The sequence below is a fragment of the Pipistrellus kuhlii genome, unplaced genomic scaffold (assembly GCF_014108245.1).
Source record: "Pipistrellus kuhlii isolate mPipKuh1 unplaced genomic scaffold, mPipKuh1.p scaffold_m20_p_17, whole genome shotgun sequence".
NCBI classification, from domain to species: Eukaryota; Metazoa; Chordata; class Mammalia; order Chiroptera; family Vespertilionidae; genus Pipistrellus; species Pipistrellus kuhlii.
Genome location: NW_023425482.1, coordinates 30,255,696 through 30,279,913, shown reverse-complemented (window position 1 = coordinate 30,279,913; position 24,218 = coordinate 30,255,696).

Here is a 24,218-nt window from a genome sequence, read left to right as displayed (position 1 = left end):
GGGGGGAGTTTGAAAAGGAACTCAGGATAAAACGAGAGAGCCAGGACCCGTACTCACAGGGCCTTCTGGGCTGCGGCGAGGACTCGGGGTTTGATTTTAAGGGTGAGGAGAAGTCGCTGGGAGGGGGTCCAGCAGAGGAATAAAAGGATCCAATTTACATTTTAAAAAGATCACTCCGAGGACCTGTGCATTCAATTTTCCCGGGAAGACAGGGCTGACTGACACGGAAAATTACAGCCCGGCCCCAGAGCGATGGGATTCTGTGGGGAAAGGGCACGCGCCGGGCCCTCTGACACGCGTGTGTCTCAGGACATGGACTCGCCGCTCAAGAACAGTGACAGTGGACGCCTGCTTCATGGGGGCACTGGGCTAGGCTCCGGGCGCAGCAGGCCGTCCAGCCACACGAGGCCCTGGACCGCAGGGAGCTCCCAGTCTCAGGGAAAGCTTGGGTAAAGCGTGCTATCCCCATCGCCATCAGGGGCAGAGGGTTATTTATTTTATTTTATATATTTTATTGATTTTTTATTTTTTATTATTATTTTTTTTTACAGAGAGAAAGGGAGGGAGATAGAGAGCTAGAAACATCGGTGAGAGAGAAACATTGACCAGCTGCCTCCTGCACACCCCCTACCGGGGAGGTGCCTGCAACCAAGGTACATGCCCTTGGCTGGAATCGAACCCAGGACCTTTCAGTCCGCAGACCGACGCTCTATCCACTGAGCCACACCGGTTTTGGCGGGGGCAGAGGTTTAAAGCAAGCCTTTGGAACAACACCAACAGGGAAGACTTCACGGAGAAGATGGGACTTGGATTGGGTGGGAAGTGAGCTGGGGCACCCCGACAGATGGGAGAAACGGTAAGAGCAGTCACAGGGCAGTGGAGGTGGGCATGGCCACTGTCTCAGCAGTTCCGTGTACTGAGGTCTCAGCACCTGCCAGGCATCATGCTGAGAATGTAGCGTCTGCCTGGCCGGTGTGGCTCAGTGGTTCAACATCCACCTACGGACCAGGAAGCCGCAGTTTGATTCCCGGTCAGGGCACAGGCCTGGGTGGTGGGCTCCATCCTCAGTAGGGGTGTGCAGGAGACAGCTGATCCATGATTCTCTCTCATCACTGATGTTTCTTTTTTAAAAATATTTTTATTGATTTCAGAGAGGAAGGGAAAGGAAGAGAGAGAGACATTGGCTGTCTCCTGCAACCCCCTACTGGTGACTGAGCCAGAAAGCCAGGCATATGCCCTGCTGGGATTGAACCTAGGACCCTTGAGTCTGTAGGCCAACGCTCCATCCTCTGAGCCAAACCAGCTAGGGTGTGCACTCTGATGTTTCTATCGCCCTCTCCCTCTCCCTCTCCCTCTCCCTCTCCCTCTCCCTCTTCATCTCCCTCTCCCTCTCCCTCTCCCTCTCCCTCTCCCTCTCCCTTTCCCTCTCCCTCTCCCTCCTCATCTCCCTCTCCCTCTCCCTCTCACTCTCCCTTTCACTCTCCCCTTCACCCTCCCTCTTCCTTCCTCTCTCTGAAACCAATAAAAACATATAAAAACAAAATAAGGAATCTACAGTAAAAATCAAAGAGTGAGCAAACAAAAACTTTACATTTGTTCTCGTTAGGGTGAACACACGGTATCGGGAGACGAGCATGGGAAAGGGAGAAGTAAAGACAGAAAGAAGAGCAGGCGGAGGACAGAAGAGGAAGCAGATGTCTGTGGAGAAGACAGAGAAGCGAGAAGAGAGGCTGATGAGGAGAGGGAACACCTCGGAGAGGGTGCAGAGAGGAGAAGAGGCGAACTTTAAAGAAGGCCACCTCCAGCCCCAGCTGGTTTGGCTTGGTGGATAGAGAGTTGGCCTGCGGACTGAAGGGTCCCGGGTTCGATTCATGCCCGGGTTGTGGGCTCCATTCTCAGCAGGGGCCATGCAGGAGGCAGCCGGTCAATGATTCTCTCTCATCACTGACATTTCGATCTCTCTCCCCCTTTCCTTCCTCTCTGAAATCAATTAAAAAACCATTTTTTTTTTTAAAAAAGGTCACTCTTAAAGGTTGCAGCAGATAAGAGTCTCTAGCTCGACTTTCCTGGAACTCCTCACACCCCCCAGATGCTGAGAGACGCTCTCCTGGTCTGGCACCGGGACAGCTGGTCTACCAGCCTCTCCCCGCCCCCCTGCGGGCATTCTGAATAGACACAGCAGCCCTAGGTGCGCGTCAAGCCTGAGCTCAGCTGCCAGTCAAGCTAAAGCAGGAAAAGAAAGAAAAGAAAAGAAAAGAAAAGAGAAACAAAGACAGACAGACAAAGGGGTAAAGGTTACCTCACAGGAGACCTCGGCTTCAGCAGCTGTATATGAAGATGGCAGTGGCCAGCGCTAATGGGGCTCGGCGGTTTCTCCATTCTCCCCCTCCCTGTCTTCCCCCCACCTCCCCCGCCCCCAGCAATTAGCTTGAAAACAGGCGATGGGGAAAGTGAGAGTGGGTCTCAGGGCTGGCAATGGGGCGGTGGCGGGAGAGTAGGAAGGAGAAACACCCCTTTTTATCATTATTATTAAATATATATATATATATATATATATTTTTTTTTTTTACAGAGAGGAAGGGAGAGGGATAGAGAGTCAGAAACACCGATGAGAGAGAAACGTCAATCAGCTGCCTTCTGCACACCCCCACTGGGGATGTGCCTACAACCAAGGTCCATGCCGTTGACCGGAATTGAACCCGGGACCTTTCAGTCTGCAGGCTGATGCTCTATCCACTGATTTCGGAAACGCCCCCTTTGAAGCACTCTTGTCTCAACAGGCTTTTTAGCTGGGGATGCTCGTCAGCACCACGGACAGCTCCCGCCCCTGGCCTTGCGGGAGGGCCTGGGAGGCCAGGAGGGCTGTAGTCACGTGAGGCCCAGCAGCTCCTGGACAGCTGTCTCCGGCCGCCTGCCACTTTGTTTAATGGTGCGATAATCAGCAACCTTCACGTTTTAATTAGGGCGTCGCCGGCCTGCTCCCTGGTCCTCCCTCCGGAGGGCTTGCTCGGCACTAATTGGCCGCTTGGACCCCGGATCTTGACAGTGCGAGGTGGGCAGTGGTTCCCCCGCGTTCCTCCTCATGTGCCGTCCTCGGCTCTCCTCGCCCTCCACCGCCTTGATTGGCCTAATTAGTGCTAATAACATAGACGCGGGGACGCCCTCTTGATCCAGCTGTCGACGGGAGACGGGGCCACTCCATTAGCGGGTATTTAATGGCGGGGCTTGGTGGTGACACACAGAGTGGCTTCCACACAGTTCCAGCCTGGGACGCCACGGCTGCCTCAGACACACACACACACACACACACACACACACACACACACGTGCCCGCACACACACGCACACACACACGCACACACACACACACACACGCACACACTCACGCGCACACACACGCGCGCGCACACACGCGCACACACACACACACACGCACATGCCATCCACTTGATTCCTGGACAAAAGTCATGCCGGGCGGCCGCTATGGCATGGGCTCCATGTCTCTGTGCCAGTCGGAGGCCCCTTTCCTGTGGGCTGCCATTGAGACCACACGATCTATCCCACGTGGCAGGTCCCTGATGATTAATTCATGAACGTGTCCGCGAGAATGCCAAGGTCTCTCCCAGAGAATGAAAGCCGCCCCCCTTCCCTCCCCCGAAACCTGTTTGTTTTCGTTTCCAATCAAAGCAATCTGTCTCCGGCATTCATCTCTCTCCCCCGTCACTCCCTTCACCCTGGAAAGGGAAAGAAGAAGAAGGGGAAAAAGGGAGGCTCATTCCATCGGGGTCTTGATAGCGTTCTGACAAGCAATAGAATTCATTTACATCCATCAAAATACGGCAGATAAGTCTTCCGTCATCCGTGCAGCGATCGGCTGCGTGTGCCCAGCTCCCCGACGAGTTCGTTGACATGGAAGGGCGGACGAGCTTCCGAGGACCACCCCTCCTGGGGAGGCACACGCTGTCGCCTTTACTCTGGCCTGGGGTCCTCACCCCGTACGTCCACACACACGGATTTAAAGGCGGTAGGACTCCGTGGTTAAGAAGCGTGGGCCCTGCCAGCGTGGCTCCGTGGTTGAGCTTTGACCTGTGAACCAGGAGGTCATGGTCAGGGCACAGGCCCGGGTTATGGGCTCCATCCCCAGTGGGGGGCGTGCAAGAGGCAGCTGGTCCATGATTCTCTCACCATTGAAGTTTCTCTCTCTCTCTCCCTCTCCCTTCCTCTCTGACATCAATGATAAAAAAAAAAAAATTTATCTCAGAGCGGGTGTGGCCGCATTCAGCACCGGAGAAGGAGCGGCATGCCCATGCTTTGATCCGGTACAGGGCCGTCCCACCAGCCGGGCGGGCGGCACCACTCCTGGCACCGAGGGCGCGCTGTTGCCTCGTCGGAAGCAGCCAGGGAGTCTTTTCTTCTTTAATCCTCATCCGAGGGCGTGTTTTTATTTATTTTATCAATTTTGTAGTTTTTATTTAAAAAAATATGTTTTATTGATTTTTTACAAAGAGGAAGAGAGAGGGATAGTTAGAAACATCGATGAGAGAGAATCATCAATCAGCTGCCTCTTGCACACCCCCTGCTGGGGATGTGCCCGCAACCAAGGTACATGCCCTTGACTGGAATCGAACCCGGGGCCTTTCGGATCACAGGCCGACGCTCTATCCACTGAACCAAACTGGTTTCGGCAATTTTGTAATTTTACAAAAATATATTTTTATTGATGTCAGAAAGGAAGGGAGAGAGAAACATCCATGATGAGAGGGAATCATGGATCGGCTGCCTCCTGCACGCCCCCCACTGGGGATGGAGCCCACAACCCGGGCCTGGGCCCTGACTGGGAATTGAACCGTGACCTCCTGGTTCCTCGGTCGATGCTCAGCCCCTGAGCCACCTTTAGATAGAATTTTAAGGTGCGTATTTGAAGGGCGGGAGTGGACGGGAGGGGAGGGGCGTCGGTAAAACAAACTGTAACTGGATGAGGCTTTCTTGCTGTCCGTTAGTCTTTCAGAAAATTGGCTATTTTGCCAGCTGGCTCTGGACGAAATGGTTTTTGGCGAATCGTCTGTTCCTGAGCAGTGAGTCCTGCCAGGGTGAGGTCTAAACTCCGACCTTTTGGGGCCGCTGATCAGATCTGGAGTGCACTGGCTCCGCGGTCTGCAGCCACGGGAGCCGCCACCCAGGTCAGCCCGGAGAGGAGCGCGATGGAGGCCGGCAGGTGGCGGGTGAGTTGGGGGGGGGGCGCTCTGAGGCATCTTTCTCGTTCACTCCGGCAGGAATCCGGGGGCTGGAAGCCAGGCTGAGCACTGATCCTCTCGCCGGCCTCAAAGCCCTGTGGCCGCTGCAGCTGATGCCGCCGGGATTTTCAGAAAACTCCGGGCCAAAGCACAGAAGCACCAGAGGCCGAGGCCAGGGGCCCTGAGTCAGCCGCTCCGGCCCAGGGCAGCATCCTCACACGACTGGCTGAGGAGGGGCTGGAGGGGGCCCCGTGTTTGAAGCCCTCCCGGAGCTCCTTCATCGGCTGGTTTCTCCCTGAGCCCGGCCTGGCCTGGCCTTGGCCTTGGAGCAGCCGTCAGCCAGGCCTGCAAAGCCCAGGGTCCAGAAAGCAGCCCCGGGGCGGCCCGGGGCCGGGCTGGGCACAGAGGCTCCGAGAGGGTGCATAGCCGGGACGGTGGCCTTGCGAGGCGGGCAGGCAGCCAGCGGGCACGGACTCGCCTCCTCCCCTCCCCCCTTCCCCCCTCCCCCCTCCCCCCTCCCCCCTACCCCCTTCCCCCCTCCTCCCCTCCCCCCTCCCCCCCTCCCCCCTCCCCCTCCCCTCCTCCCCTCCTCCCTGTCCGGGCTGCCTGGTCACATGGAGGTCTTTCTCGGACACAGGGTCGCTCAGGCCTGCCCGATGGCCATCACGCCCTCGTGCTCTTCACCAGGAATCCCTCTCCCGGTCCGAACCCGTCCCGCTCCGGGGCCCGGGGCAAAGGTCATGCTCTCCAGAACGTTCCCGGGCCGCCCGCCGGCTCAGTGGCTGGGCTTTGGGATGGCGGTGCCCACCAGGGTCCCGCTGCACTGGGGAAGCTTCAGAGACGCACACGTCTTCTCTGTCCTCATCTGTTTTTATTTTAAAAATATATATCTTTTATTGATTTTTTTACAGAGAGGAAGGGAGAGGGAGAGAGAGTCAGAAACATTGATGAGAGAAACATCGATCAGCTGCCTCCTGCACACCCCCCACTGGGGATGTGCCAGCAACCAGGTATGTGCCCTTGACCGGAATCAGACCTGGGACCCTTGAGTCTGCAGGCCTAGGCTCTGTCCACTGAGCCACCCCTGTCAGGGCATGTTCTCATTCATTCACCCACCGGGGCGGCGGCAGCATGACACAGTGCTTCAGAGCACACACGGACTCAGAGGGCCTGGGCCGAAAGCCTAGGTCCCGGACTCATTGGTTATGTAGTTTATAGCGAGCGACTTAACCTCTTTCCTTTCCACATTATTTTACAAATCATATGTGTTTTTAATTGATTTTAGAGAGAGGAAGGGGGAGGGAGAGAGAGAGAGAGAGAATCATGGATCGCTGCCTCCTGCACACCCCTCACTGGGGATCAGGGCCTGTGCCCTGACGGGAATCCAACTGTGACCTCTGGTTCCCAGGTGGGCGCTCAGCCCCGGAGCTGGCCGGCGGGCGCACCTCGGCTTAGGTCTCCGTTCCCCTTCTCGCTTCCCCGCGCTGCGACATGTTAAGCGGAAAGAAACACATGTATGTAAAACACCCCACATTCCAATTAGCTTCCCCTGCCACCCAGGTCTGCGCGTGGGTGCTGATTTGCACTTAAAAACAATCAGAACAGTGGCCCCCGTTTAAGAAGCGCGCAGAGTGCTTCCGCGTGGCTCTCCGGCTGACATGTAAATGGAAAAATAGAAAGAAAGGCTTTTATTGCTCCCCGTGACAACACCTTCGCCTCTGTTGTTCGATGGCTCGGAACGGATTCTGTTCAAAGAAAGCAGCTTCTAAATGCAGACCCAGCGCGGCAGCCAGCGGGGAGGAGCGTGTGTGTGCGTGTGTGTGTGTGTGTGTGTGTGTGTGTGCGCGCGCGGGGGGAGGAGCTGGGGGAGGTGCGGGGGGGGGGGATGTGGGGGGAGGGGAGGAGCCGGGAGGGGGAAGTGTGCTGGGCAGAGGCTCTTGCCTCAAACCCGGGCGTTGACTCTCCCTGGCTGTGTGACCCCAGGGAAGGTTCTTAACCTCTCTGTTCCTTTCAATATTTTTAATGTATTTTAATTTCTATTGATTTCAGAGAGGACAAAGGGAGAGGGAGAGAGAGAGAAACATCCATGATGAGAGAGAATCCTTGCTCAGCTGCCTCCTGCACGCCCCCCTTTCTGGGGATCAAGCTTGCAACCCGGGCCTGTGCCCTGCCTGGAACTGAACGGTGACCTCCTGGGTCATAGGTCAACACGCCACCACCGAGCCCCCTCCCTGTTCTGAGGCTCTCGCACCTCCTCCTGCTTCTGCTCCCTAGCCGAGTGCCCTGTGGGCGAATGCGCGGGGACCGGCCACACAACAGCGGCCGCCGGGAGGGATGAGACGGACGGAGGCGCTGGGCCCAGGAGCCTTGAGGCCGTCCTTGAGCCCTTCGCTCCGCAATCAATCCTGGGCGCCCGGGGCCGAGGCCAGGCCGTTAACCTCCGGAGAGGAACGGCCGCATGCAAATCTCCGACCTCCTCACACCGAGAGGAGAGGAATGGAGGCGGCCCAGGCAGAGACAAAGCACTGGCCTTGGCCTTGGCCTTGGGCAGGAATGCCGGCTGCCACGGACGGACTGAATGCGGCCTGCTGGGTGCAGAGCAGACACCAGGGCCAAGGGCAAAAGCAAGAGGGGAGAGAAGAAAAGTGCAGTGCGCGTGTATGCGTGTCTGTGTGTGTGCACATATGCATGACCTGTGTGCACATGTGCATGTGTATACACACATGTGCATGTGTGTACATGTGAGCACGTGTGTGTGTGCCGTACTTTCCCTCTCCCCCCCCCCGCTTATCTCTTCGGGTCAGGCAGTCTGTGACCAGCTCGTACATTGGCCACGTTCACCTCTTTTTTTCCTTTTTAAAATATATTTTATTGGTTTTTTTACAGAGAGGAAGGGAGAGGGATAGAGAGTTAGAAACATCGATGAGAGAGAAACATCGATCAGCTGCCTCCTTCACCTCCTACTGGGGATGTACATGCCCTTGACCGGAATCGAACCCGGGACCTCTCAGTCTGCAGGCCGATGCTCTATCCACTGAGCCACACCGGTTAGGGCCACGCTCACCTCTTAACGCTGCATGGATGGCGCTTCCAGCCAGTGACCGTGGCTGGCCCTGCCCCTCCAGCTACCCCACCAGCCTCTGCTGTCAGCCTGTGGGTGCAGAGCTCTGACCGGTCGGAAGTGGGAGAAGCCCCGGCCCGCCCCTCGGTACATGGTCCTCACAGAACGCGCTCGGATCCCTGTTCCTCCCCGGGACTCAGTTCCCAGCCGCCTCTGCCCGCTCCCAGCCCCGGGGTTCTCGGACCCCACGCCCGCCCCCTGGGCTCTTCGGCGAGGCCGGCTTTGTGCTGAGCGATGCCCTCTCCTTCTGGTGTCTCCATGGCTCAGAGGCGCTGGAGAGCCATCGTGGCACTGTCTGGACTGGACACGCAAAGGAAGCGTATGGTTAGAGACACAGCATGTAAGGGGGCGCCTTTGGGGGCTCGCTCTGCCTGGTCTAATCAATCAATCAGTCAATCAATCAATCAAATGTAGAGAGAGGAAGGGAGAGACAAAAACATCAATGATGAGAGAGAATCATCAATCCGCTGCCTCCTGCACACACCCTCCTGGGCATCGAGCCCGCAGCTGGGGCCTGTGCCCTGACCCGGAAGCGAACCAGCGACCTTCCGGTGGGTGGGGTACATAGGGTGATGCCCCACCACTGAGCCACACCGCCCGGGGCCCTGGTCGTCTTTAAATGGGGACGTGGGGCTTCGTCTGCCCTCGGGTTCGGACGGACTGGAGCTCACCGTCGCCTGACCCGGTCTCCAGCCTGCTCCCTGCGGATCCTGGGACTTACGCGCCTCCAGAACCTTACGATCCAGTTCCTTATAACAAATCTCTTTAAAGGTGTGTGCGTGTCCCTCTGAGAGCATCACCAGCAAAACCTTTAGATGTTCATGGTCTGCTCCTTAGACATAAATCCATCGATAGCCCTAACTAGTTAGTCTCAGTGGATAGAGCGTCGGCCTACGGACCGAAGGGTCCCAGGTTTGATTCCGGTCAAGGGCATGTACCTTGGTTGCGGGCACATCCCCAGTAGGGGGCAGCTGACGGATGTCTCTCTCTCATCAATGTTTCTAACTCTCTGTCCCTCTCCCTTCCTCTCTGTAAAAAAATCAATAAAATATATTTTTAAAAAATCCGTAGATAGATCTAGATCTAGATCTTATCGGTTCTCTCTCTCTCTCTCTCTCTCTCTCTCTCTCTCTCTCTCTCTCTCTCTCTCTCTCCCCCTCTCTCCTTGTATTGGTTCTATTTCTCTGGAGAACCCTAATACAATATGCATCCCCCCACATCACGTCCCTAGGGGCTGAGCAGCTGCCACAAGTATCCCGGGAGTGGACGGAGCGGGAGCCCCAGCTTCCAGACTCCCCCTCTTCTCCGTGACCAGCCTGGCTTTGCCTGCAGCCATGACCTTGGCGGAAGCCGTCCGCACCCCCCCCCCCCCCCAGCACGGCTCCCCGCTCCCCAGCCATCCTCTCGCTCGGCGTTGGCCGTGAGGAGGCTGAGCGAGGAGAGAACTCAGCAAATATTTAAGTGCCTGTTTATGGAACAGCACGGAGGGTGCGAGGGAGGTAAAAATAGCACATTTTCTCATCTGGCTCCTGGGCGCGACGCTCGCCCAAACAAACGGATAGATTTCTGCATAGATCACCGCCACCTCGCTGACCTCCCGGCGGTGTTTTTCCAGACCACCCCGCCGTCCGCGGGCCGCGGCCCCTCTGCAGCTCCGACGTTTACAGCCTGCGAGGTGCCCAGCCCGCCTGGCTCCGGGGCTGAGCGTCCACCTAGGACCCAGGAGGTCAGGGTTCGATCCCCGGTCAGGGCACGGGCCCGGGTTGTGGGCTCGGTCCCCAGTGCGGGGCGGGCAGGAGGCAGCCGGTCCGTGATTCTCATCAGTGACGTTTCCCTCCCGCTCCCGTCCTCTCTGAAATCAATAAAAATAGATTAAGAAGAAAAAAAGATTAAAGCTCGCCAGAGTGGCAGCTCCTCAAGGGCGGGGGCCGCATCTCGTCCGTCCGTCTGTCCGTCCTCGGCTCTGAGCGAAGCCCCGGGGACCCGATCTGCAGAATCCGCTGGAACCCGACTTTGGCTTCCACGGCCCCTGACGTCTCCCGCCATGGAGTCCAAACGAAGAAGCCGTAGGGAGAGGGACCCTGCACCCCTGCTGAGTGACCTTGGCAGTCACTCCCCTGCTCCGGGCCTCAGTTTCCTCAAGTGGAAGACGAGAGGCCGAGCAGGGCCAGGGGATGCTGCTCTGTGCGGAGCCGCGGCTCCCTGGGCCCTGGCTGGCGGGTCCCTGGAGCCCAGACTCGGCCCATCATGCCTCACCCTGGGGACCAGGCAGGGAGGGGAGGGGCTGGCTGCCTGCGAGGCCCAGCTCAGCGCGGGGAAGCTGCGAGAGGCAAAAGAACCCCCCATTCCGTCTGTCAGATGGGGAGACGGAAGCCGGGGCAGCCAGGTCGTGATTGGAGCGGGACGGCAGGTGGCTACCCCCCTCCAGTGCTCTCGGGCACCAGATGCTGCTCAGCAGGGGTGGGGGGCAGAGCCGAGGGCCCAGGGCCCTCCATCACTGCAGTGGGCGCCCCAGAAGGGGCGCGGGAAGGACCCGTGGGCTGGGCCCTAGGGGGGGGGGCAGGAGGAACTCAGGGAGCCATGGGCCTGGGCTGCAGGCTCGATCCCTAGTGGGGGGCGTGCAGGAGGCAGGGGATCCATGATTCTCTCATCACTGACGTGTCCATCTCTCTCTCCAGCTCCCTTCTTCTCTGAAATAAATAAAAACATGTATATATATATATTTTTTAAATAACTAGAGAGAGTCATGGATCGGCTGCCTCCTGCACGCCCCCTACTGGGCGCCCTAATCCTCTCTCCAAACCAGGCGAGGTTTCCCCACCTCCCCAGCCCCCCTGTGGGCTCTGCATAGACACGGCTGGGAGTGCAGCCCGAGGGTCTGAGTTCAAGTCTCTGCTTCCCCACAGACCAGCCAGGCCCTGGAGCCGGCCCCCACTGCCTGGACTCAGTTTCCGTCAGCTGGAAGTGGGCGGGAGGCTGAGCTGACCTCAGAGCCACTGTCCACAAGGTCCTGGCCGGTGCCTGGCCGCAGGGCAGGCAGCATCACTGACCCAGCTGGCTGAGAGGCCAGGCTCCAGGCCCACGCCCTCCCCCACGCCCTCTCCGATGCCCTCCCTGACGCCCCTGCCCCCCGCCTCCGGGTGGCACGGTGCCCGCCTGGGAGCCGGGGCTGCGGGAAAGGAGGCTGCACGTGCTCGGTGGTGGCCCTGGCTGATTTAGCCGCCGCCCCAACTGCAGCAAGCTGGGGGAGCTGGGGAGCTGGGGGAGCTGGGGGAGCTGGGGGAGCTGGGGGAGCTGGGGGGCTGGGGGAGCTGGGGGAGCTGGGGGAGCTGGGGGAGCTGGGGGAGCTGGGGGGCTGGGGGGGCTGGGGAGCTGGGGGGGCTGGGGGAGCTGGGGAGCTGGGGGAGCTGGGGGAGCTGGGGGAGCTGGGGGAGCTGGGGGAGCTGGAGGAGGGGGAGCTGGGGGAGGGGGAGCTGGGGGAGCTGGGGGAGCTGGGGGGCTGGGGGAGCTGGGGGAGCTGAAGCTGGGGAGCTGGGGAGCTGGGGGAGCTGGGGGAGCTGGGGGAGCTGGGGGAGCTGGGGAGCTGGGAGCTGGGCAAGCTGGGGGAGCTGGGGGAGCTGGGGAGCTGGGGAGCTGGGGAGGGGGAGCTGGGGGAGCTGGGGGAGCTGGGGGAGCTGGGGGAGGGGGAGCTGGGGAGCTGGGGAGCTGGGGGAGCTGGGGGAGCTGGGGGAGCTGGGGGAGGGGGAGCTGGGGGAGCTGGGAGAGCTGGGGAGGGGAGCTGGGGAGCTGGGGGGCTGGGGAGCTGGGGGAGCTGGGCGAGCTGGGGGAGCTGGGGGAGCTGGGGGAGCTGGGGGGTGGGGGAGCTGGGGGAGCTGGGGGGCTGGGGGAGCTGGGGGAGCTGAGGGAGCTGGGCGAGCTGGGGGAGCTGGGGGAGCTGGGGGAGCTGGGGGCTGGGAGAGCTGGGGGAGCTGGGGGAGCTGGGGGAGCTGGGGGAAGCTGGGGGCTGGGGGAGCTGGGCGAGCTGGGGGAGCTGGGGGAGCTGGGGAGCTGGGGGGCTGGGGAGCTGGGCGAGCTGGGGGAGCTGGGGGAGCTGGGGGAGGGGGCTGGGGGAGCTGGGGGAGCTGGGGGAGCTGGGCGAGCTGGGGAGCTGGGGGAGCTGGGGGAGCTGGGGGGGCTGGGGGAGCTGGGCGAGCTGGGGGAGCTGGGGGAGCTGGGGGAGCTGGGCGAGCTGGGGGAGCTGGGGGAGCTGGGGGGGCTGGGCGAGCTGGGCGAGCTGGGGGCCAGAGCGGTGCCTCGGAGGCGCCCGGCCCAATTGCTCCCACTTAGCCCGGTCCCCGCAGCTGGGAGGCCGCTGCTGCCCCCAGTCAGAGCGCTGGGGTGGCGGATGGATGGCTGCCCGGCCCCGAATCAATCCCCCTGGGCGGGGGGCCAGGGGGGGATCAATCCCATTGGGGAGACAGAGAGACCAGTGGAAGCTGTGGAGTTCCCACAGCCCCTCCCTCCCTTGGGGTCTCCCCCCTCCCCCCCTCCCTCCTCCTCCTTCTCAGCCCCACAGTTCATCTCCTCTCTGATGGCGCCCTCCCCACTCCTCCCTCACCCTGCCTCCCCTCTGCGTTTTCCCTGGCCCCTCCCCGTTCTCTCCTTTGGGGGGGCTGCCCTGCTCTCCCCATTCACCAGGGGTCCCCCCAGGACTCAGGAGGCCTCGCCCTCCCTCCCCAGGCTCCCTGGTCCTCCAGCAGAGCCCACATTTCTGAGGTCCGCCCCCCTCCCTCCCCACCTTATACCCCCCCCCCCCTGACAGAGCCAGCCCTCCCCCTGCAGGGCAGAGGAGAGCTCGGGCGCTGGGTAACTGCTTACGGGGTGGGGGTGGGTGGGAGGACCCTCTGAGACTGCCCACGGAAGCAGGACCCTGTCAGCAGCATCAGCCCAGGCTCCTGCTAATGTTTATGTCCCCGTGGGGTGAGTGTCAGGCGGCACAGGCCTCCGCAGCCGCCAGAGGCGCGCCAGAGCCCAGAGGGGGAGGGAGCCATCCGTTCAGCCCCCCTCCCCGCCCCAAACAGCCCCTCCTTGTGGTGGCCTGCCCTCACCGGCCCTCTGCGTTGCCACCCCCCAGGGGGTTCTGTCTGCGCCCCCTGGGAAACACGTGGCTGTTACAATGGGGGTTTCTGCTCACCTTTCCCTCAGAAAGGACAAATCTCCGTTTTCGAATCTGTCCCCTTTATTTATTTATTCTTAAAAATTTTCTTTTTTCTTGATTTTTTACGGAGAGGAAGGGAGAGGGATAGAGAGTTATAAACATCAATGAGAGAGAAACACAATCAGCTGCCTTTTGCACACCCCACTGGGGATGTGCCCGCAACCAAGGTACGTGCCCTTGACGGGAATTGAACCCGGGACCCTTCAGTCCGCAGGCCGACACTCTATCCACTGAGCCAAACAGGTTAGAGCTATTTATTTATTCTTAAAAAAAAAATGTTTTTGATGATTGCAGAGAGGAAGGGAGAAGGAGAGAGAATCATCGGCCGGCTGCTTCCTGCACGCCCCCTACTGAGGATCAAGCCCACAACTTGGGCCTGTGCCCTTGACCTGAGTCAAACTGTGACCTCCTGGTGAGCCATGCCGGCCGGAGGCCCCGCCCAGCGACATGGCAGCTGCGGGCTCAGGGGGCGCTGTTCCCCAATGCCCTGTGCCCGGGTGCCGAGGACAGCGCCTGCCGTGCCCGTGGGCACTGGCTCCCCCCACGGCGTCTGTCTGTCTGTCCGGGTCCCACGCAGGGACAACCCGTCATCCGGTCTGACTCCCTGACTTCAAAAACCAGGAGCCCAGTGCCAGGGGCACCTGCGGGAAGGCCCTGCCCGCTCCCTGCCAGGCTCCCCCCCTCCTCCTGGCACTGGGAGGGGAGGGCGGTGCGTGGGGGGGCCGGCGGGGCACGATGGAGGCAGACGCTGCGGCCAATTAGCGGGACGGTCCAGGCAGTGCTGCCCGCCTGACGGGCTCATTAGGCCCCAGCTCCTCGCCGGCTTCGGGGAGCGCCGGAGAGCCGGCGTGAGCCGTCTGCCCCGCCCAGTGCCCCCGGCAGCCCCGCCTGTGCAGCTGCCTGTGTCTCTGAGCCCCCTCGCCCCCCTCCCCGGTCTGCCCCCCTCGAGAGTCCGTGGCTTCTGTGGATGGTCCCCTGCCCCCCCAAGTCTCTCCCAAATACCCAATCCCCCCCCCCGCGCCCCCCCCCCCGCCTGCTTTAGTCTGAACGCTCAGTGCTCAGGCGCCAGAGGCCGTGGGCGAATTCCTCCTGCCAGTGCCACACGGGGCACAAGTCATCGTCGGGGAGGCGGGAGAGGGCAAGGGAGGGTGAGGAGGGGAGGAGAGGACGAGCAGGAGGGTCCCAGATCCTCCTCCTGTCCCCCCCTCCCCATCAAGCAATTCCTAAAAGCCGCAGCCAGGAGAGACCCCGGCCCGGCCGGCCCGGCGAGCAGCCCGCGTGGGCGTCCGGTGTGGGCGGGAGGAGGAGCCCGGCTGGCAGCTTGGCCGGGCTCCCCGGCCGGTGACGCCGGCTGGCTCTCCGGCCAGCGCCCCGGGGACCGGCAGCCGAGTCCCCGGTGACCTCCGTGCCGAGGCGCTGGGCAGGAGTCTGTCTGCCTTTTGCAGAGTCACTGCTCGGTGTGACCCGCTGCGGCTTATGTAAGGGTCCTTGCGGGAGCGGCTCCTTGCCACGGGGCAGGACAGCTCTGCCGGCGACCTTGCCTGCCGCCCGTGCCCATCAGAGGCCGTGCCCGGCGCAGGCCCCTCGCACGGGCCCTCACCCGCAGCCAGAGCCTGGAGCCTGCACTGCCGTGTGGAATGCAGGGTCCGGGCTGCCACCTCTGCCCTCCAGCCCGAGGCCCACCTGCCTCCCCCCCATCCTCAGGGTCCAAAACGGGGTCCAAAGAGAGCAAGCGGGGGTGGCCCCTCACTTCAAATTCCTGGCGTGCGCGTGTCTTTCCCCCCCCGACCAGGCCCGTCTCTGAGGGTCCCCCCGACTCCGGGGTCAGGGCCTGCATCACGGCCCCGGGGCCTGCGGTCACAGCTCTCACCGAGCATCTTCGTGGGGAGAGTCCTGGGCTTGTTGCTAGGAGACGAGCATCCTGGCCTTCCGGGAGCCCCAAGCTCACGTTTCCGGGGAGGCCGGGAGCCAGGGCTGCTCTCGGGGCCCACCCCGCCCAGGAGGGGAGCTCGAGGGGGCACGTAGCCAGTCCTCCTCCTGCGTTTCCTCTCATCAACCTGCCTGAGGGCGCTCCTTCCTGATCGCGAGGTCCACCACTCACTGCGAGCCCTCGGGGACCGAGGTCAGAGGCCAGGGGTCTCTCAAGGTCACACCCCCACTGTGAGAATCTAAAAACGGGTATTTTTACTGGTTTCAGAGAGGAAGGGAGAAGGGAGTGGGGAGAGGGAGAAACATCAGTGATGAGAGAGAATCATGGATGGGCTGCCTCCTACGTGCTCCCCACTGGGGATGGAGCCCGCAGCCTGGGCCTGTGCCCTGACCGGGAATGAATCCTGACCTCCTGGGTCCTAGGTCAATGCTCAACCCTGAGCCACTGAGCCACGCCGTCTGGGTGTGAGAATTTTTTTTTTTCCCTGAGAGAGAGAGAGAGAGAGAGCGAGAGAGAGAGAAAGAGAGAGAGGCATTGATTTATTGTTCCCCTTATTATTTTTTTAAAAAAATATATTTTATTGATTTTTCACAGAGAGGAAGAGAGAGGGATAGAGAGTTAGGAACATCGATGAGAGAGAATCATTGATCAGCTGCCTCTTGCACACCCCCTACTGGGGATGTGCCTGCAACCAAGGTATATGCCCTTGACCGGAATCGAACCCGGGTTCTTTTAGTCCGTAGGTTGACGCTCTATCCACTGAGCCAAACCGGTGCCGGCCTGTTCCCCTTATTGATGTTGGTTGGTTCTTGTATGTACCCTGACCAGGGATCGAACCTGTAAGCTTGGCATATCAGGATGATGCTCTAACCGACTGAGCTACTGGCCAGGGCTCACCCACTGTGAGAATCAACACCAGGAAAAATCAGATGCATTTGTCTGCTTCCATGGCTCAGTGCTTCACTGGATATGTTGTGAACAACAGTCATTGGAGGGTTTTTTTTGGGGGGGAGGGGGGAAGAAGAGAGAGAGGGAGAGAGCGCCCTAGGCTGGGGTAGTCTGGGAAGGCTTCCTGAAAGAGGGGGGCCTGGGCTGGGCCCAGACCGGGGAGAGAGTCTGGCCAGGCAGAGGGAGATGCCTCTCAAGGTCGCTCCCGGCCAAGGTCGTGGGACTCTGCAGGATCCACATGCTGTCCTCTCGGCCGGGACCGCAGGCTGGAAATTAAAAAGCCGTCACGAGCCGGAGCGAGGCAGCTCTGGGGCCCGGGCCGGCCGACGGGGACCCCGCTTGACGGCCCGTTCACAGCCTGCCTGGCGGAGGGACCGGGGAGGCCTGGCCATCTGGCCGCCGCGCAGCCGGGCGGGGGAGGACGCGGCGGCCCGGCTGGGTCACTGTCACTCAGGCTCGCCCGGGAGCTGTGCCCGGACCCCGCTCCCCTGCTTCTCTCCAGCTGCTCCCCTGCTCCCCCCCGGCCCGGCCAGGCCCGGGGAGACCCGTGCGTGGAGGAGAGGGGTTTTGTTCCCGAGTGGGCGCCCCTGGCTGGGCTGTGACCTTCCTGCTGTGTGGTGGCTGTGTGTCTGCTCCGGGCCAGGCGCCCAGTCCGCGCTGGGGGTGCGGAGAGAACCAGACACGGGCCCCCTTTGTCGGAGGCCGGTGCGGGGTGTGAGTCTGTGACGGGCCACGCTGGCCACGCAAGCCCATCTCTCCCAGCTGAGAATGAGGGACGAGTAGGCGGGGAGGTCCGAGAGGACTCTAAGGGGGGAGCACGGGGCGGCCAAGGCCTTGGGGAGTGGGGGGGGGGCACTATAGGATTTGAAACAGAAAAGGCGGCGGGAGAGGAGGGAGCCAGGGAGCCCGTGGGAAAGGAGACGGGAAGGGGTCTGGGGATTATGGGATGGACTGGGGTTCTCTTTGGGACAACAGCCTGTCCCTGGAAAACTCAGACATGGAACTCCACACCCCACAAAGGCACTGCGGGGCTGAGGGAGACTGGGAGGCAGCGCTGCAGAGGGTGCAGGACTGTCCACCCGGGACCCGGCTTCAGGGACCTCGCTTCCGGTGGTGTGGCCACCAGACAGAAGCAGTTAATAATGTGGATTGACCCTTTACCGGTTAATCGTTCCGATTTTGTACTCAAAGAAAACACAATGACTTCAAGAGAGACATCAAAAGTGCTTTCTTCAAAGTGATGTCCATCACTAACTACACATTCCCCATCTTCCGGGTCATTGGTGGGTACCGTCCCAATAGAACTGTTCTAGTTCAAGGCAGACCATTCAGAGACTCCATTTTCCACTTCTTCATACATTTTGAAATGCGTGTGCCATTGATCAGAACAAGTGGTCATCTAAAGGAGCAGGGGCTGGTGAATACAGCGGGTGGGTTCATACTTCCCAGGCAAGATCTTTTAACGTGTTTTTAACTGATTTTTGGAAGTGTGTGATGGTGCGGCATCATGAAGCAAAATTACTTTGCCGTGTCTTCTGGCCCATTCTGGTGGTTTTATGATGAAAGCGTGGTTCAAATTGATTGTTTGTTGTTGGTAGTGATCAGTATTAACGGTTTCACCTGGTTTTAGAAGCTCATAATGCACCACACCTTCCCGATCCCACCAAACACAGAGCATTGTCTTCTTTCCGAAGCGATTTGGCCTTGCCATCGATGTTGATGGTTGACCTGGATCAGCTCATGATTTTGTGCATTTGGGATTCTCAGAATAAATCCACTTTTCATCGCCAGTCACAATTCGGGGCAAAAAAGACTTTCTTTCGTGCCGTTGATGCAACATTTTACTGATGACTTTTCGGTTTTCCATTTGTCTTTCATTCAGTGGATGTGGCACCCGTTTTCCTTCCTTTAAAATCTTTCCCGTTGCTTGTAAATGACTAGAAATTATTTGCTGAGCAATGTTTAATTCTTCTGCAAGTTGTTTTTGAGTTTGACATGCATCTTCATCCAGTAATGCTTGTCATTGTTGGTCTTCAAACTTTTTCGGTTGACCTGGACATTCTTTGTCTTTCACATGGAAATTATCACTTTTAAAGCATTTACACGAGCGTTCACACGTATCTTGAGATGGAGCGTGTTCACCTTATGCTTCCCGAAGTATACGATAACCTTCAGCAGCAAATTCTTCAAAATAATACATTAAAACTTCCTGCAAATGCTCTTTTTTCTGGGCACGAAATTCGACATTTTTAAGTGTAAAAATATCTGTGAGGTTCACACCTTCAGAAAATTTGACATAGGAAGTTCTGAAGCTCGTTGTCAGTATAACAAAATCGCCTACATATCAAATGGCATATATGTCAACATAGTTGTAACTCCGTCGATTGAAAAAAAAAATCCGCATTATTAATGGTACACCTGGTATTTAAAAAAAGTAAACTTCGAAGTGGATGGGAGAGGGTGTGACTGTCCATGTGTAGGTCCTGCTCTCTCCCCCCGTCCAGTGGGTACTTCACATCTGGTGCCCCCCGCCCCCCGCCCGGCAGACCCCACCGCTCCCCCGTCCCACAAGACACCGGGACTGGGCTGTCTCCCGGCTGCAAAGGAGCAGCCGGATTGCTCAGGAAAAGGGATTACAGTTTTACCTCCTTGTTCTGTCCAAACATTAGTGCCTCAGCACTTTTATTTAACAATCGGCAACCTTAGGCCAGCCATTATGCAACAATTATAATCATAAAACCTGTCCCCTGCTGCTCACCTAGAAACACGAATATATTAAGCCGAGCCGAACCCGCCACGAGGAGGCAGGCTGAGGAGCCCCTCGTTTTTTAATGTCCCCGCAGTGCACCCTGGGAAGCCAATAACTCACCTCTAATTAGGGTCCTTCTGCTGCTGTGCGCGCGAGGGCAGACACAGAGGAGGCGGCTGCCTTACAGACTCGTCGCGGCATCTTTAACCGCCGCTGCTTGGCAGGTCGGCCGGGCGGGGCGGCTGAGATGGGGTGTGTGGTTTGGGGGGGGGGGTGGCAGGAGCATATCTGGCCCTGGTGGGGTGTTCTTGCCCTGATGAGCCCAGGCCAGCGCCCTCCAGCGCATCCAGAGCCCCCTCCCTAGGCAGCCACACCCGTTTCTTCTCCCTGTGCCCAGCAGAGGGGGCAGGGGCAGGGGCAGGGGCAGGGGCAGGGGCAGGGGTAGTGGCCAAGCACGGGGCTCCCCAGGCTGGGCTGGCTGGAAGGTGGGGGCAGTCAGCGGGGGGTGTTGGAGGGCTCCCGGGGCCCCCCAAAGGTAAGCAGTCTGATGCTCGGACCCTGGCCCTTCTGCCCGAAGTCCTCCAGGCTTCCTGTCGGCCCTGTGTCCCTTCTGGCCACTCCGGTCCACGCTCAGATGGAAAAAGCCAAAACCCAGGCCAGGGAACAGTCGTTAGGGGTGACAAAGAGTTTCTTTCCTTCTTTTTTAAAAAAAATTGTTTTTATTGGTTTCAGAAAGGAAGGGAGAAGGAGGGAGAGAGAAACATAATGATGAGGGAGAATCATGGACCGGCTGCCTCCTGCACGCCCCCCACTGGGGATCAAGCCCACAACCCGGGCCTGTGCCCTGACGGGGACTCGAACCCTGACCTCCTGGTTCAGAGGTGGATGCTCACCCACAGAGCCACGCCCGCCAGGCACAAACAGGTTTGCACTGACTCAAGTGTCAAGGACAGTGGAGAGGGGGGGGAGGGCGGTGGACTGAGCTCACCCCCCCCACTCGCTGACTAGAATCACACAGAATGTCAGCATTCGGTTGGGTCTTTGGATTTGGTAAGAAGCCAGAAATCTAGATTTTTTTTTTTAAGGTAAAAAATCTTCTGAATTAAATGTTTCTACCCGTCCAGAATGACACAGTTATATATTATTTTAAAACTAGAGGCACAAAATAGGAAGGGGGTCCCCCTCAGCTCAGCCTCTCTCCAATCTGGGACCTCTCAGGACCTCTGGCTCCTAACCGCTCACCTGCCTGCCAGCCTGATCCCCCTAACTGCTCTCCCCTGCTGGCCTGATCCCCCTAACTGCTCTCCCCGGTCTGCCTGATCGCCTCTAACCTCCTCTGGCTTGGCCCCACCAACATGGAAGGACGTCTGGAAGGTGGTCCGGGAGATGTTCACTCTAATTAGCACATTGCCCTTTTATTAACATAGGTACCCTGTGCCTCTCGGAGCCAGGCCTAACCTGTGTGCCTTTGGAGTGGGGCTTCGGGGCCGCGGGCCAGCCTCTGTGGGCCAGCGAGCCGAGTCTCTCTGTGACGGTTAGCTGGCCTCCCCCACACCTGCCCGGGGTGGCCAGCCGGGGAGCCAGGCGGGGAGGGCGGGGAGCAGCGGGGAGCAGCGGGGTGCAATTAGGCAGCCAGGATCCAGCCCCGTGTAAGAAGAGGGACCGTTTCCTCTCCATCACCTGCTCATTAAGCTCCCCGGTGACAGCTGGAGCCTGCCAAGGCGGCGGGAGCCGGGCTGTCCTCCCTCCCGCCGAGGGCAAGCACCCACGCCCTGGCCCCGGCGCTCCCTGGCCTGAGATGCCAGCGCGGCAGCGAGCTGAGTCATGGACGCCGGCGGGGGGGTGGGGGGGTGGGGGGGGTGGGTGCATTCGGACTTGCTTTCGGGCAGCCCCTCCTTGCCCAGGGAGCTGGCCCTGCCCCCCGGGGCTGGGGCGTGGGTCCTGGGAACTAGCTGACAAGTCAGAGCTGCTTGGCTTGAAGGGGGAGAAGCCCCCAGGCCCACGTCGGAGCCCTGTGGCTGCCGAGGTCTTCCTGCCACGAGCCTCGGCCACGTCACCTCTCAGACCGCGGCCCCGACTGTTCCCCACACGAGCGTCTGGTCACCAGCCGGTGGACGGTCCAGGGCAGGCCGGCAGGAGCCTCAGCGAGGCAGGCGAAGGCTGGGGAGACCTCAAAAGGGCCTTTCTTGAGCCCAGGAAACCAGACTTGGACTATCTGGAAGGCGTGTGTCTCAGCTACAAGGAGCTACCGGGACGCTGTAGCCAAGGAGAATGACTTTTATTTGACCCTTTTGTTTGTCTCAGGCAGCACAGACACACAGCCGGAGCTCTCCTCCGCGGGGGGCGGGGGGCAGTCTGGGGAGGAGACTGTGCCCTCGGCGGGGGCGGTGGGGGCCAGGCAGCCGCAGTGATGGGTGGGGAGAGGACCACCTGGGGGCTCCGTGGCCGATCTTGGGCAGGAGCTGAGCGCTCTGTTACCGGGAGCAGGCTGTTTTGTATCTGCATACATTTTGGGTTTTTAACCATTGCGATGTTTTACAGGTTTTTTAAAAAATATATATATTTTAATGATTTTTTTACAGAGAGGAAGAGAGAGGGGTAGAGAGCTAGAAACATCGATCAGCTGCCTCCTGCACACCACCCACCAGGGATGTGCCCACAACCAAGGTCCATGCCCTTGACTGAAACCGAACCTGGGACCCTTCAGTCTGCAGGCTGATGATGCTCTATCCACTGAGCCAAATCGGTTAGAGCAGATTTTTATTTTTATTTTTAAAAGTATATTTTTATTGATGGCGGAGAAGAAGGGAGAGAGAGAGAGAAACAACAGTGATGAGAGAGAATCATGGACTAGTTGCCTCTTGCTCGCCCCCCACTGAGGATTGAGCCCCCAACCCGGGCCTGTGCCCTGACCAAGAATCCAACTGTGACCTCCTGGTTCCTAGGTCGACGCTCAATCCCTGGGCCACGCGGGCCGGGCACACCTCGGGCTCAGAAAGGCAGGCGTGAGCTGTCTGGCGCCCTCTGCCCACCCCCTCAGGCCGTCATCGTCCCTGGAGCTCTGGCATGCATCCCCGCGGAAGGTGGTCCGGGGTCACACGAGGCTCTGGGCCTGCGGGTCCGGGCGAGCTCAGGGCTTGCTGTGCACGTGCTGCCCGCCGCTCCCGCAGACGGCCTTGCCCTGAGAATCCCTCAAGTTCAGGGTCACCCGGGACCGCTTAGTCAGGAGCCGGTGTTTGCAAATTCGACAACCTGGCTTCTCCTTCCTGCACCGTTGTTTGCGGGTGATTAAATTACTGCAAATTAGTTCCACTCGCAGGATAATAAATGTCATTAGCATGACTGATCGCACGCCCGAGTATACAGCCCCCTCCCTCTGTCCTCCCGCCTCCTCCCTCCCCCCGCCTTCGCGCACCCCACACCTGATAGATGCGGGTTGACGCGGAGGCCTTGTCAGGGGAGATGAATGGAGTGGGTGCTGGGGTTCTGCTCTGCTCCCTCCCAGGATGGGAAGACCTTTGGGGAGCGGCCGGACGCCGGGAAGGAGATGCTCATGCGACATAGCTCCCAGGCCTTACTGTCACTCCTGTCATTGTTCTTTTTTTTTTAAAAAAATAATTTCTTTATTGATTAAGGTATCACATATTTGTCCTCAAACCCCCATTCCAATCCCCCCCCCCGCTCCTCCCCCTGACTCATGCCCCCGCCCCCATTGTCCTTGACCACAGTTAGGCTCATATGTGTGCACGTAAGTCCTTTGGTGGATCTCTCCCTTTTATCCCATCCCTCCCTCTGAGGTCCAACCGTCTGACCCCTGGCTCCTTCTCTCTGGGTCTGCTCTTGTTCATCGGTCTGTGTTGTTCACCATTTCCCCCAGATGAGTGAGATCATGTCCTACTGGAAACATAAGAACTGAAAATGAGACAAGCCATAATCGTTATGCGGAAAGGCATGTGAGTCCGTCTGTAGTGAGTTTCTTTCCCTGTCGTTGTTCTCACGTTGCTGCTGCTAGGGCTGCCATGTGCGTCAGGCCCTGTGCAGACCCCTTCACACGCATTCCCTCATTCACGGGCGTATTGCTTCCTTTATTCCTCCCGGAAGCCCTACGATGTGGCCATCGCTGTTAGGATCCCACTAGAGGCCCAGGGCACGAATTTGTGCACCAGTGGGGGTCCCTCTGCCTGGTCTGTGGGGTCTGGCCAAAACCGGCTCCCCGACATCCCCTGAGGGGTCCCGGATGGCGAGAGGGTGCAGGCCAGGCCGAGGTGCACCGTCAGGGCTGGGGAGGGATGCAGGAGGTTGGTCAGCTGGGGAGGGGCCTCGGGAGGGCTCCAGGGCGTGTCTAGCCCGTCTGGCTCAGTCCCGGGCCCATGGGACCCCAGCAGCAAGCAGCTGGTCAACTGGTCAATTGACTGCCCCCTGGTGGTCAGTGCATGTCATAGCAGCGGTGGAGTGGCCTTCGCATATCATGAGCGTGTTTGGCTTTGATTGGCTGAACGGACAACTGGACACTTAGCATATTGGGCTTTTATCCTATAGGATGGTAAAGAAAGGGACAGAGAGCGGTTAAGACACTTGCCCACGTCGTCCATGAGGACACGGCAGAGCCATGCAGGGCCCAGCTCGGGAGCTGATGCTCACGGCACCACCCGCAGGCCCAGCTGGCCGTGAGGGTGACAGGGAGACTCTGGCCGGACGAGGGGCGGAGATGGGGGAGCTAAAGTGATGGGAGCTGATGCCTGTGTGCTCCGGGCTGTCTGGGGTGGGGTGGGGTGGGGTGGGCGGTGATGGTGTCGGAGGTGGCAGTGGGGGAAAGGAGGAGGGAGAGGAGGGCGCTAATGAGAAGGCCTGTGCCCGGCCCTCCCTCCGCCTCCCGCCTCCCCGCCTCTGCCGCCGCCCAGCCTGTCTGGCCTCGGTCTTCTCATCACGGGCCGCACGGAGAACCGGGGAAACGGAGGCGCGAGCCGTGGAGGATCGCCATCTGGGAGGCCCGCTGTTAACCTCCCGCTCGGCCGCTGACGGGGGGAGCCAGACCTCCA